The sequence below is a fragment of the Neoarius graeffei genome, chromosome 23 (genome assembly GCF_027579695.1).
Source record: "Neoarius graeffei isolate fNeoGra1 chromosome 23, fNeoGra1.pri, whole genome shotgun sequence".
NCBI classification, from domain to species: Eukaryota; Metazoa; Chordata; class Actinopteri; order Siluriformes; family Ariidae; genus Neoarius; species Neoarius graeffei.
In genome coordinates this window covers 43406886-43422158 of record NC_083591.1, presented here as the reverse complement: position 1 = coordinate 43422158, position 15273 = coordinate 43406886, and positions in this window count along the sequence as shown.

Below are 15273 nucleotides of genomic sequence, written 5' to 3'. Positions count from 1 at the left end.
AAAAGATTCACGTACCTTAAATGAAGATCTGTTGATATTAAAGCAGATCAGATGGCCTCCGCTTGTGGACTTTACACAGGAGGAGAAAAAAAGAAAGCTTCCGGTCTCGGTACTATGAAAGCTACCTAAGTGGTACTGGAGTCAAATTCCTCGTGTGTGTTCGCACACCTGGCAATAAAAGTGTTTCGGATTCTGATAGATATGTGCCATGCATATTATATTCAGTTGTGGATGAAGTATTCAGTTATTTTAGTTAAGTAAAAGTATATACTGTAAGTGGGGCAGCACGGTGGTGTAGTGGTTAGCGCTGTCGCCTCACAGCAAGAAGGTCCTGGGTTCGAGCCCCGGGGCCGGCGAGGGCCTTTCTGTGTGGAGTTTGCATGTTCTCCCCATGTCCGCGTGGGTTTCCTCCGGGTGCTCCGGTTTCCCCCACAGTCCAAAGACATGCAGGTTAGGTTAACTGGTGACTCTAAATTGACCGTAGGTGTGAATGTGAGTGTGAATGGTTGTCTGTGTCTATGTGTCAGCCCTGTGATGACCTGGCGACTTGTCCAGGGTGTACCCTGCCTTTCGCCCGTAGTCAGCTGGGATAGGCTCCAGCTTGCCTGCGACCCTGTAGAAGGATAAAGTGGCTAGAGATAATGAGATGAGATATACTGTGTCATACAATGCAAATACTCAAGTAAAGGACCTGAAATCTGTATTTCAGAACAATCCTTGGGTGAATGTACTCTGTTACTGTCCACACATGATTATGTTACATATTATTATACATAATGTATTAATTTAACCCTATTGATGAAGATGAACTTTTGTGTCGTTTTGCATACAGTTTTTCCAACCGAAAAAAAGTCTGACAAGAAAAGCAGCACAGAAAAAAATGGGCTACGAAAGGCTCCCAGATTCAAGCTGCACCTGAGCATGTTCTAGCTGCCTCTCTGCTCACCAGTACAACAACAACAGAGCAGAGTTTTGCTCACGTATGTTCACATGAAACAGACAATATACGTGCAGACCCAAACCCCCGACTAAGTAGATAGCTCTTCTCTTGCAGAAGAATTTCATGCCCTGGATCAAAGCAATTCTCCTTCATCTGGGGAGGAAGATGAGTCATACACACCTGGAAATACGCAAAACCCCTACCCAACACACACATACATGCACACACACTCTTCATCCTTCACGGCTGGAAGGGCCGAGCTGCTTGGGGGGGAAATGATGCTCCCTTAGCAGATCTGAGCGGTTTTACAAGCTGTGCTACAAATGGCTTAGTGGAAAAATAACCCAGAAAATAAAAGTAGTTTTTAGAAAAAAGTTGGAAAGTTGCAATGATTAAAAAAAAACCAAAACATGATTTTAAGCATTGTAATAAACAATATAACCTTAATAAAGCATTATTCCCACTTTAGTCTGGGACCTGGCTTCGACATGTACGGGGTCTTGCAAAAGTATTCATCCCCCTTAGTGTTTGTCCTGTTTTGCCATATTACAAGCTGGAATTAAAATGGATTTTTGGAGGGTTAGCACCATTTGATTTACACAACATGCCTAGCACTTTAAAGGTGCACATTGTTGTTTTATTGTGACACAAACAATAATTAAGATGAAAAAACAGAAATCTGGAGTGTACATAGGTATTCACCCCCCAAAGTCAATACTTTGTAGAGCCACATTTTGCTGCAATTACAGCTGCAAGTCTCTTGGGGTATGTCTCTATTAGCTTCGCATATCCAGCTACTGGGATTTTTGCCCATTCCTCAAGGCAAAACTGCTCCAACTCCTTCAAGTTAGATGGGTTGTGTTGGTGTAAAGCAATCTTCAAGTTATGCCACAGATTCTCAATTGGATTGAGGTCTGGGCTTTGACTAGGCCATTCCAAGACATTTAAATGTTTTCCATTAAACCAATCCAGTGTAGCTTCAGCAGTATGTTTAGGGTCATTGTCCTGCTGGAATGTCCCAGTCTGAAACCTCTGGCTGACTCAAACAGGTTTTCCTCCAGAATTGCCCTGTATTTAGTGCCATCCATCTTTCCTTCAGTCCTGACCAGCTTTCCTGTCCCTGCAGATGAAAAACATCCCCACAGCATGATGCTACCACCACCATGCTTCACTGTAGGAATGGTGTTCTCAGGGTGTTGAGTTTGCGCCACACATGGCATTTCTCATGATGGCCAAAAAGATCAATTTTATTCTCATTTGACCAGAGAATCTTCTTCCATGTGTTTGGGAAGTCTGCCACATGCTGTTGGGCAAATTCCAAATGTGTTTTCTTAAGCAATGACTTTTTCTGGCCACTCTTCTATAAAGCCCCGCTCTGTGGAGTGTACAGCTTAAAGTGGTCCTATGGACAGATACTCCCATCTCTGTTGTGGATCTCTGCAGCTTCTTCAGTGTTATCTTTGGTGTCTTTGTTGCATCTCTGATTAATGCCCTCCTTGCCTGGTCTGTGAGTTTTGGTGGGTGGCCTTCTCTTGTCCGGTTTGTAGTGGTGCCATATTCTTTCCATTTTGCTATAATGGATTTAATGGTGCTCCTTGGGATATTCAAAGTTTGGGATATTTTTTATAACCCAACCCTGATCTATACTTCTCCACAACTTTGTCTCTGACCTGTTTGGAGGCTCCTTGGTTCTCATGTTGCTTGCTTAGTAGTGTTGCAGAGTCAGGGTCCTTCCAGAACAGGTTGATTTATACAGACATCATGTGACAGATCATGTGACACTTTGATTGCAAACAGGTGGATCTTAAATCAACTAATTATGTGACTTATGAAGTGAATTGGTTGGACCAGCTCTTATTTAGGGGTTTCATATGAAAGGGGGTAAATACCTATGCACACTCCAGATTTCTGTTTTTTCATCTAAATTATTGTTCGTGTCACAATAAAACAACAATGTGCACCTTTAAAGTGTAAATCAAATGGTGCTAACCCTCCAAAAATCCATTTTAATCCCAGCTTGTAATGCAACAAAACAGGACAAACACCAAGGGGGATAAATACTTTTGCAAGACACCGTATGCACATAATTTAGGAGAAGATAGCTCAACTGTTATAGGCTAATTTGACCCCAAGGAATAATGCTGGATGTGTGCCAAAATCACTATCCGGGGTGAACAGCCTGAAAATTACCAATCCAAGATGGCCGCCAGTATTACGGTATTATTATTATTGTGTTACTCTTCATGTTCCTGACCCTGGTTTATGTGACAAACAGTAATAACATGATGTTAAAAGTTGTATTGTTGGCTGTTAAACATTTAGGCTCTCAAGATATTGCTGCCGACGAAAGTAATAAGTTTTTTGTATTTTTCTCTTTAAGTTAACATTCCATTGATCATAATAGCATGACTGAAAATACAATTTCTTTATAGGAATCAAATGCTCGCTTTCTTTTACTCTCCTAAATGATGTGCACATGTCTCCCAATTCCATGATTTCATGTTTGAGGTCGGGTTATTCCGTTTTTCCACATAGTTTCTGTGAAACTGCAATTTTGGTCAATTTTTTTTTTTTTTACCTTTCCTTTGACCATAGCTTGTTCCCTTTTTCTTCAATCATGAAAATGATGTCACTAATGGATTCCCCATACCCAAAAACCCTTAAAATGAGGTATTGCACATACTTCTGTGGTGAGTGTTTCAAAAATTGATATTTTCAATGTGGCTACCGGCAGCCATCTTGGATTGGTAATTTTTGGTCTGTTCGCCCCGGATAGCAATTTTGGCACACGTCCCAAGTTGTTCCTTGGGTTCAAATTAGCTGAGAACATATGGAATCAATTTTGTGCCAAAATGTTCATACAATACTTCTGAAATATCAAACAAAAACAACAAATCAAAATACAAAAAAAAAAGGAAAAAAAAAGTCAATTTTTTTAGACTGGCAAACAAATTATTTGTGTAATCATGCAAAATATCAGTCTATTACTCTTCAGAAACCTTTTATTTTTGTTCCGCTTCTTTCTCAGTTTTGTTTGACGTAATTTATTTTGGTTGCGATTCCAGCTTTCTCGTTTGCGCTCCCTGACTTTTTGCTTGCAGTTTTGGCACAAACTTCACGTGTGGGTGGGCTGTCCAGGAATGCATTCCCATTGGCTAACTTGTGTTTGACTGACAGCTACGCTCAGCCATTCCCTACTCGGATTCTGGCGGACTGTTTGACGAGTGACTGATCCATTGACGGTAAACAAGGATCGAGTGGACTTCAGTGGCGACTATGATATTGAATTAATTCAACAAAGTGTAAATTCAATATCATAGTCGCCACTGAAGTCCACTCGATCCTTGTTTACCGTCAATGGATCGCTCACTCGTCAAACAGTCCGCCAAAATCCGAGTAGGGAATGGCTGAGCGTAGCTGTCAGTCAAACACAAGTTACCCAATGGGAATGCCCAGGGCCGGCTCTAGGTCTTTGGCTGCCCTAGGCGAGATTGAGTTTTGGCGCCCCCCCCCAAGAAAAAAAAACCCTCTTATAACATCTAAATAACACTTTAATCTAATCACTCTATTCTATTACTATTAAACAATGTACGGTGCATGGACAATAAACAAGAAGTAATTTTTATCTTTTTCATTATTGTTATTATTGTTATCATTATTAACAAAGTGTCACAAAGTAAAATGACCACACAAATCCAATACATATCTCCATATAATGGGCAAAAACTCTTCCACACCCTGTTCAAAGTGTAGTGCATGGACAATAAACAAGAAATTATTTTTAGTTTCTTTTTTGCTATTAAAAGTTAAATCATCTCTGAAGAATTAACAAATTAAATGAATAAAAAATTCTACATTTCTACATTGTGCAAACTTAAGCACCCTGTTAGGACATCAATGGGCTGTATTTTCAAACAAAAGTGCTGTTATGGGTATTTTGTTATTGAAGTCTATTGCTGTTTGCATCTAGTTAGCTAGGCAGACATTGATTCAGGTGTCTAAAATATTAATTTGCCACTATAATGGTTGATATGAGAGATTAGATCAGACTTACCTCTATACTTGGCTCTATTTGTTTCTTCCTGTAGCCTTCGTTTGCGCCCTTGCGCACCCGAGAGTTTGGATTTCTTCATTTAAGCACTTGTAGTCTGGCTATCCACTGCAAAAAGTAGCCTCATTCCCCGATGAACACCGCTCCCCCCGCCCCCCTTATAACCTATCATTGTGCATTTTTAGTAGGCATAAGGAAATCACCGACCACTACTGCGTAGGCTACACTTGTTTTCAACCTTTTTGAGCCAGGGCGCACTTTTTTCAATGAAAAAATCTCAAGGCACATCACCAATAGAAAATGTTGACTGAAACTAAAACGCTGTTACCAATATTTACAATATACAGTCATTCTATAATTTTCCACGGTACACTTGGTGATCTCTCACGGCACACTAGTGTTCCGCGGTACTAGAGTTCGGCAGCACAGTGGTTGAAAACACTGTACCCCACTGATGCACTTGGTAACATCTCCATTCAATAACTCCATCCCTCCTTTTTGGTGGGGTTTTGGTCGCCCTTGGCGCCCCTGGGCACACTTTGCACTTAGGCTATTACATGGCCAAAACAGAGAATAGCCGCGGATGCGCACTTGCGCGCCCGAAGACACACTATAGACAGGGCGAACCACTGTTGAGCGCTTATTGTTTCATGATTAACAACCACCACCACACCCCACCCCACCCCACCCCGCTTTTTTTGACAAATCGCACCCTGACTACATGCTTTGCTGTACAATTAAATTAGGCTAAGACATTATAATGCTGACTCGTTTTCAGAATAGTGGAAGTCATAATTTTTCTCCCCCTGTTTCTGCGCCCCTGGATGGACGCAGCGCCCTTAGCATTTGCCTATATTGCCTATGCCACGGGCCGGCTCTGGGAATGCATTCCTGGACAGCCCACCCACACGTGAAGTTTGTGCCAAAACTGCAAGCAAAAAGTCAGGGAGCGCAAACGAGAAAGCTGGAATCGCAACCAAAATAAATTACGTCAAGCAAAACTGAAAAAGACGCGGAACAAAAATAAAAGGTTTCTGAAGAGTAACAGACTGATATTTTGCACGATTACACGAATAATGTGTTTGCCAGTCTAAAAAAATTGACTTTTTTTTCTTTTTTGATTTGTCATTCATCTCATCTCATTATCTCTAGCCGCTTTATCCTTCTACAGGGTCGCAGGCAAGCTGGAGCCTATCCCAGCTGACTACGGGCGAAAGGCGGGGTACACCCTGGACAAGTCGCCAGGTCATCACAGGGCTGACACATAGACACAGACAACCATTCACACTCACATTCACACCTACGGTCAATTTAGAGCCACCAGTTAACCTAACCTGCATGTCTTTGGACTGTGGGGGAAACCGGAGCACCCGGAGGAAACCCACGCGGACACGGGGAGAACATGCAAACTCCACACAGAAAGGCCCTCGCCGGACCCGGGGTTCGAACCCAGGACCTTCTTGCTGTGAGGCGACAGCACTAACCACTACACCACCGTGCCGCCCATTGATTTGTCATTTTTGTTTGATATTTCAAAAGTATTGTATGAACATTTTGGCACAAAATTGATTCCATAAGAACAGTTGAGTTATTCTTTCCTAAATTGTGTGCATACATATCGAACCCAGAGGTGTTTAAAGGAATGGATAACCAATGAACATGAGTGAAACATGAAAACAGCATTTTAATGCTTAACAATTAATTATTTCTTTATAGCTAATGTGACAAAAGCCCAATAAAGCCCCTGCCTAAGCAGCGCACTGCTCCTGACACTACCGCTCTGATGGTGCTGAAGAGACCACGACACTTCAGTAACACTGTTTTGGACCAACAAGAGCAGCGTGGTCAAGGGGCGGAGCCAGCTAAGCACACACGGCCAGAGCGGCTTAAGCGGCCGCCACAAACAGAGGCTAGGTTTGATTGGCTCAGAGCATGCTGACTGACACCTCTTTCCTCTCCCTGCTGAGGTCACTTTGAGGACGACGAGGAATACGCAGCCGCACACAGCGACAGCAACTGAAACCTGCACAGCCTGCACCCCCACACTCAGCCAGCTCCTGCCTCACCACGCTCACTCACTCCGGCTCCTGTTCCCTCTCTTCCCCTCTCTTTCGAAGCAATAAAAAGCGTACTTTCCACTACGCCTGGGTTGAGAGTCCGTATTCGCCTGCTGTATAAAAATGAGACACGTTTTTAATTGTTTGTTTTCTTGTTTCATTGTGGCGCTTCACGTTATCACTTTTGGCTTATGCCATGGACCTTGAACAGATATGTTTTGAATTCAAAGGCAAGAAAATATACACGTCTTTAGTTTAGTTTTCTGATCAGACCAGAGCGAGGGAATAAAATGAAAAAATAAAAATCTGAGAGTCTATCCCCTGTAGCTCTGATCTGATGAGCTGCCTTCAGTGAAATCGTTCGCATAAATCATAGCATAATAATCTCATCTCATTATCTCTAGCCGCTTTATCCTGTTCTACAGGGTCGCAGGCAAGCTGGAGCCTATCCCAGCTGACTACGGGCGAAAGGCGGGGTACACCCTGGACAAGTCGCCAGGTCATCACAGGGCTGACACATAGACACAGACAACCATCCACACTCACATTCACACCTACGGTCAATTTAGAGTCACCAGTTAACCTAACCTGCATGTCTTTGGACTGTGGGGGAAACCGGAGCACCCGGAGGAAACCCACGCGGACATGGGGAGAACATGCAAACTCCACACAGAAAGGCCCTCGCCGGCCCCGGGGCTCGAACCCGGACCTTCTTGCTGTGAGGCGACAGCGCTAACCACTACACCACCGTGCCGCCCTATTCCACATGTATACACAAAAAAAAAAAAACCTCCCGCTTCCTGTAAAACTCATGGTTCAAACAGTAATTGCTGTGATATAGACTGTGGATGTTATTTAATGTAGTGTTATTGCCTTTAAGTCAGGCAGAGTGACCGGACTTTCCCACTAACCAACAATAAAAGCAGCAGTTCATTTCCTTTGTACACATGCATGACAGATTTTGAGCTGAACGTGATGCACATCTGGAATTAGAGGTGGCGAAAGCTATAAACTTTAAGCACCTGGACCTGGCAGATCTAACCCTTTCTGTACCAATATTATTATTTTATTATTATGGCCGGGTTACCTGCCTGCACTGATAAGTGCATCATCAGTTTTTCTTTGGCGAATCAGACACAAGGTACGCCACCACACTCAGGGTTTAGGCACCTTGCTCAAGGGTACTTCAGCCAGTCCTGCTGGTCCAGGGAATTGAACCAGCAATCTTTTGGTCCCAAAGTTGTTTCTCTAACCATTAGCCAATGGCTTCCTTAATATAAATAATGCATTTAGCTCTTTTTGAAGTGAGAAAAGATCGAGAGAGGTGACACAGTGGTGTAGTGGTTAGCACTGTTGCCTCACAGTAAGAAGGTTCTGGGTTCAAGCCCAGTGTCTGATGGGGGCCTTTCTGTGTGGAGTTTGCATGTTCTCCCCATGTCTGTGTGATTTCCCCTCACAGTCCGAAGACATGCAGGTTAGGCTAATTGGTGACTCTAAATTGACCGTAGGTGTGAATGTGAGTGTGAATTGTTGTTTGTCTCTGTGTGTCAGCCCTGTGATGATCTCGCAACTTGTCCAGGGTGTACCCCGCCTCTCACCCATAGTCAGCTGGGACAGGCTCCAGCTTGCCCACGACCCTGCACAGCATAAGCAGTTACGGATAATTGATGGATGGATGAGTAGAGAAAAACAAAATGGTGGAGTGTGTTACTAAACCAACCGAGGACTAAATAAAAACTACTCGAAAACAAAATCCCAAAAAATACAAAAAAAAAGCAACAAAATCTGGAATGAAAGTATTTGATGGGAAGAACGTATCTTTTTTTATTTTTCAAGAATTATTATTATTGCATTTTTCACAAATTGCTACTGTCATTTCGCTGGTTTTTTTAACATTCTAAGTGGAAATGATTTTGTATAAAAGTTTGTATTTATCAAATTTGCCAAAAATAAAAATGCTCCGTTTCTCAAAATCCAGTGAACGTGGATAGAATAAAAGAGTTATTCCACTCAATCTCATCGTACATGGCTTATAGCCGACTCGGTGCTATGCGCCTCATCCGCTATCAGCTCATGTATGACTTAATTTTGTGGAATAACTGTTCAATATTATGTATAGTATAGTATCCACTCACCGGCCACTTAAATAGGAACTTGTTCTTGATTCTAAGATTCCTGTTCTTGGCTGCAGGAGTGGAACCCAATGTGCTCTTCTGCTGTTGCATGCTGAGATGCTTTTCTGCTCAGCACGGTTGTAGAGAGTTGCTATGAGTTGCTATATCCTTCCTGGCAAAAAAGCTCAAACCAATCTGACCATTTTCCTCTGACCTCTCTTCTCAACAAGGCGTTTGTTTCCACCCACAGAACTGTCGCTCACCCGGTGCTTTTTGGTTTTTTGCATCATTCTGTGTAAACTCTACAGACTGTTGTGTGTGAAAACTCCAGATCATCATCAGTTTCTGAAATACTCAAACCTGTCCATCTGGCTCAAACCACAGTGACATGAAAGTCACACTTTGAGATCATAATTTTTCCCATTCTGATGTTTGAAGTGAACATTAACTGAAGCTCTTGATTTGTATCTGCATGATTTTATACATTGTGCTGCTGTCAGTGGATTGGCTGATTAGATAACCGCATAAAACAGTGTAGGTGGATGGGTGTACCTTATAAAGTGGCCGGTGAGTGTATTATATGGATATATTTATAGTCTTCTTGGGCTGTTTGCTAGAATTCAGACAGCAGATTTCAGACCACAAGATCAGCGTCAGCCAGGAATTACAGTTGGGTACATAAATATTTGGACAGAGGCAACATTTTTCTAATTTTGGTTCTGTACATTACCACAATGAATTTTGAACAAAACAATTCAGATGCAGTTGAAGTTCAGACTTTCAGCTTTAATTCAGTGGGCTGAACAAAATTATTGCATAAAAATGTGAGGAACTAAAGCATTTTTTAAAACACAATCCCTTCATTTCAGGGGCTCAAAAGTAATTGGACAAATAAAATAATTGTAAATAAAATGTTCATTTCTAATACTTGGTTGAAAACCCTTTGTTGGCAATGACTGCCTGAAGTCTTGAACTCATGGACATCACCAGACGCTGTGATTCCTCCTTTTTAATGCTCTGCCAGGCCTTTACTGCAGCGGTTTTCAGTTGCTGTTTGTTTGTGGGCCTTTCTGTCTGAAGTTTAGTCTTTAACAAGTGAAATGCATGCTCAATTGGGTCGAGATCAGGTGACTGACTTGGCCATTCAAGAATATTCCACTTCTTTGCTTTAATAAACTCCTGGGTTACTTTGGCTTTATGTTTTGGGTCATTGTCCATCTGTATTATGAAACACTGACCAATCAGTTTGGCTGCATTTGGCTGGATTTGAGCACACAGTATGTCTCTGAATATTCATCCGGCTGCTTCTGTCCTGTGTCACATCATCAATAAACACTAGTGACCCAGTGCCACTGGCAGCCATGCATGCCCAAGCCATCACAATGCCTCTGCCGTGTTTTACAGATGATGTGGTATGCTTTGGATCATGAGCTGTACCACGGCTTCGCCATACTTTTTTCTTTCCATCATTCTGGTAGAGGTTGATCTTGGTTTCATCTGTCCAAAGAATGTTCTTCCAGAACTGTGCTGGCTTTTTTAGATGTTTTTTAGCAAAGTCCAATCTAGCCTTTTTATTCTTGAGGCTTATGAGTGGCTTGCACCATGCAGTGAACCCTCTGTATTTACTTTCATGCAGTCATGAAAGTTATGGTAGATTTGGATATTGAAACGCCTACCTCCTGGAGAGTGTTGTTCACTTGGTTGGCTGTTGTGAAGGGGTTTCTCTTCACCATGGAAATTATTCTGCGATCATCCACCATTGTTGTCGTCTGTGGGCATCCAGGTCTTTTTGCATTGATGAGTTCACCAGTGCTTTCTTTCTTTCTCAGGATGTACCAAACTGTAGATTTTGCCACTCCTAATATTGTAGCAATTTCTCAGATGGGTTTTTTCTGTTTTCGCAGCTTAAGGATGGCTTGTTTCACCTGCATGGAGAGCTCCTTTGACCGCATGTTTTCTTCGCAGCAAAATCTTCCAAATGCAAGCACCACACCTCAAATCAACTCCAGGCCTTTTATCTGCTTAATTGAGAATGACATAACGAAGGAATTGCCCACACCTGCCCATGAAATAGCCTTTGAGTCAATTGTCCAATTACTTTTGGTCCCTTTAAAAACAGGGTGGCACATGTTAAGGAGCTGAAACTCCTAAACGCTTCATCCAATTTTAATGTGGATACCCTCAAATGAAAGCTGAAAGTCTGGACTTTATGTCGATTATATAACTATAACTTGAATATGTTTCAGTAAACAGGTAAAAAAACAAAATTTGTGTCAGTGTCCAAATATATGTGGACCTAACTGTAATTTCAGCGTCCAATTATAATTAAATGGAACAGTGTGACATGGTAAATACATTTTGAGTGGATGCCAGACACCAGTAAAAACAGTGATGGCATGACTTTATTTATTTATTTAATAATTTCATCATTGGCGGCACGGTGGTGTAGTGGTTAGCGCTGTCGCCTCACAGCAAGAAGGTCCTGGGTTCGAGCCCCGGGGCCGGCAAGGGCCTTTCTGTGCGGAGTTTGCATGTTCTCCCCGTGTCCGCGTGGGTTTCCTCCGGGTGCTCTGGTTTCCCCCACAGTCCAAAGACATGCAGGTTAGGTTAACTGGTGACTCTAAATTGACCGTAGGTGTGAGTGTGAATGGTTGTCTGTGTCTATGTGTCAGCCCTGTGATGACCTGGCGACTTGTCCAGGGTGTACCCCGCCTTTCGCCCATAGTCAGCTGGGATAGGCTCCAGCTTGCCTGTGATCCTGTAGAAGGATAAAGCGGCTAGAGATAATGAGATGAATTTCATCATTTTTATGTAACAAATCTTGCCATATTTTAAGCTTCATATAATACCTTCATGACCGTTCCACTGAAATGCAATTTCATTTTATAAAAAGGATTTTACACTTGGTTTTCCTTCCAGTACTTTTTGTCACCTTAATCCTTTCATGCAGAAATTACAAAACATCCAGGTTTTTAGATATGATTGCTGTAATTGCATGCATGTCAAATTCACCTTTTTCCTCCCCTAATAATTCGCTTAGTTGAACAGGCATCAGAACATCAGAGAAGGAGCAGGAAATAAAAATATTCTTGGTTTAAAATGTGCAATGTTTTAGGTAGAAAACATTATAGTATTATATTTAAATAATATTGGCTGGTGTTGAGCGGTATAGTAAATATATTCCATTCAGCTAGCATGATATTGAACGAGTCAAAGAACGGAATTTCTCTGATGGACCATGAAAATTATTATTATACATACACACTCTTCATATGAGCATTCTCAAAGGCCGACATGAGCTTACCTGTGAGTCGACACCATCAGCACAGCAGTGAAGTCACCTTCCAGCCGGTGTAGCGTTCATCAGTAGGGTTAGCGAATGCTAATCAAGCAGTCAAGCCAGTGCTATCTATCGAAAGCACGTAGCACAGACAAACAACCGAGAAACTAAGATTTCTGTCTCCAGACTCTTCATCCACACACACTTGCTACAGTATTTTTCCACCCAGACTTTAGTATTCATTTCCCTGTGTAATTTACTGAATTACTTTTAAAATCAACATCGACAGCTACATACAATGAAGTGACCCGGCAGCCAAAATTCTCTCAAAATCTTCCATTTTTAGTGAAACAAACCCGTCAGCCATGTTTGTTTACAAACTGTCACAGTCATTCGCTAGCACGGAAGTTGTACGTCTCCGGCGTTCTTTCGTTTCCAGTTTTTCTATGTCCATTAGTTTGTTTTTCTCTTGTAAATATATGTGAAGAATATCTAATGAAGTTTTGGTAGCCTTTCAGGTGTTCAACACATCTTTGTCTTTCCCGGCGAACAAAAATGCTTGTGTTCTGTGGTGATATTTGCATCAGCTCTGACACGTGATGTCATGTTGTCTTGACAACCATGCAATATCATAAATCATATTCATTCAATGCTCATTCTCCACTGGGTAGAGTGATGTAATATGTGTAGGATAAGTGATATGCTAGCAATATTGCATGCTATCAAACCAAACTTAGGAAACCTGCTAGAAAGGAATAGAACACGTTTTTATTCCATTGAGAAAGTGTCCTGTATGTATAATAATATATATAAAAGATGCTGTGCAAGTGTGCAGTTCAGGTATGCTCATGTTTGTTACAGTACCACAGTTTGCTTAATCTTTTTTTGACACTTCAGGCAGAAATGCCTCAGGAAATTACAATATGCAGATTAGATTAACTGGCTACTCTAAATTGCCCGTAGGTGCGAATGGGAGTGTGAATGGCAGTCGGTCTCTCGGTCTTAGCCCCGTGATAGACTGGCGACCTGCCCAGGACGTGCCCTGCCTCACCTAGCATCTGCTGGGATTGGCTGAACCTCACCCGCAGCCATCAATGGATAAGTGGGACAGAAAATACATGAATGGATGGATCGATGGATGTACACCTGATATCACAACAATACAATTTTCAAGCTCATCTTCACCATTATACCACACCACTGTTGAATTCAAATCACAGGATTATAATAAAACATCATGCTTGTTCTAAAACATGATCATTTCCAAAATAACAGCGCATTCGCAGTGATTCGAATGGTGGACGAGAAACATAACAGACAGTTTCACTTTGCTCAGAAACCTGACAATCTGTGTTTTCAAGATGTTGGAAACGAGAGAACTTTTATACAGTGGTGCTTGAAAGTTTGTGAACCCTTTAGAATTGTCTATATTTCTGCATAAATATGACCTAAAACATCATCAGATTTTCACACACGTCCTAAAAGTAGATAAAGAGAACCCAGTTAAACAAATGAGACAAAAATATTATACTTGGTCATTTATTTATTGAGGAAAATGATCCAATATTACATATCTGTGGGTGGCAAAAGTATGTGAACCTCTAGGATTAGCAATTAATTTGAAGGTGAAATTAGAGTCAGGTGTTTTCAATCAATGGGATGACAATCAGGTGTGAGTGGGCACCCTGTTTTATTTAAAGAACAGGGATCTATCAAAGTCTGATCTTCACAACACGTTTGTGGAAGTGTATCATGTCAGGAACAATAGAGATTTCTGAGGACCTCAGAAAAAGCGTTGTTGATGCTCATCAGGCTGGAAAAGGTTACAAAACCATCTCTGAAGAGTTTGGACTCCACCAATCCACAGTCAGACAGATTGTGTACAAATGGAGGAAATTCAAGACCATTGTTACCCTCCCCAGGAGTGGTCGACCAACAAAGACCACTCCAAGAGCACGGCATGTAATAGTCGGTGAGGTCACAAAGGACCCCAGGGTAACTTCTAAGCAACTGAAGGCCTCTCTCACATTGGCCAATGTTAATGAGTCCACCATCAGGAAAACACTGAACAACAATGGTGTGCATGGCAGGGCTGCAAGGAGAAAGCCACTGCCCTCCAAAAAGAACATTGCTGCTCGTCTGCAGTTTGCTAAAGATCATGTGGACAAGCCAGAAGGCTATTGGAAAAATGTTTTGTGGACGGATGAGACCAAAATAGAACTTTTTGGTTTAAATGAGAAGCGTTATGTTTGGAGAAAGGAAAACACTGCATTCCAGCATAAGAACCTTATCCCATCTGTGAAACATGGTGGTGGTAGTATCATGGTTTGGGCCTGTTTTGCTGCATCTGGGCCAGGACGGCTTGCCATCATTGATGGAACAATGAATTCTGAATTATACCAGCGAATTCTAAAGGAAAATGTCAGGACATCTGTCCATGAACTGAATCTCAAGGGAAGGTGGGTCATGCAGCAAGACAACGACCCTAAGCACACAAGTTGTTCTACCAGAGAATGGTTAAAGAAGAATAAAGTTAATGTTTTGGAATGGCCAAGTCAAAGTCCTGACCTTAATCCAATGGAAATGTTGTGGAAGGACCTGAAGCGAGCAGTTCATGTGAGGAAACCCACCAACATCCCAGAGTTGAAGCTGTTCTGTACGGAGGAATGGACTAAAATTCCTCCAAGCCGGTGTGCAGGACTGATCAACAGTTAGCGGAAAAGTTTAGTTGCAGTTATTGCTGCACAAGGGGGTCACACCAGATACTGAAAGCAAAGGTTCACATACTTTTGCCACTCACAGATATGTAATATTGGATCATTTTCCTCAAT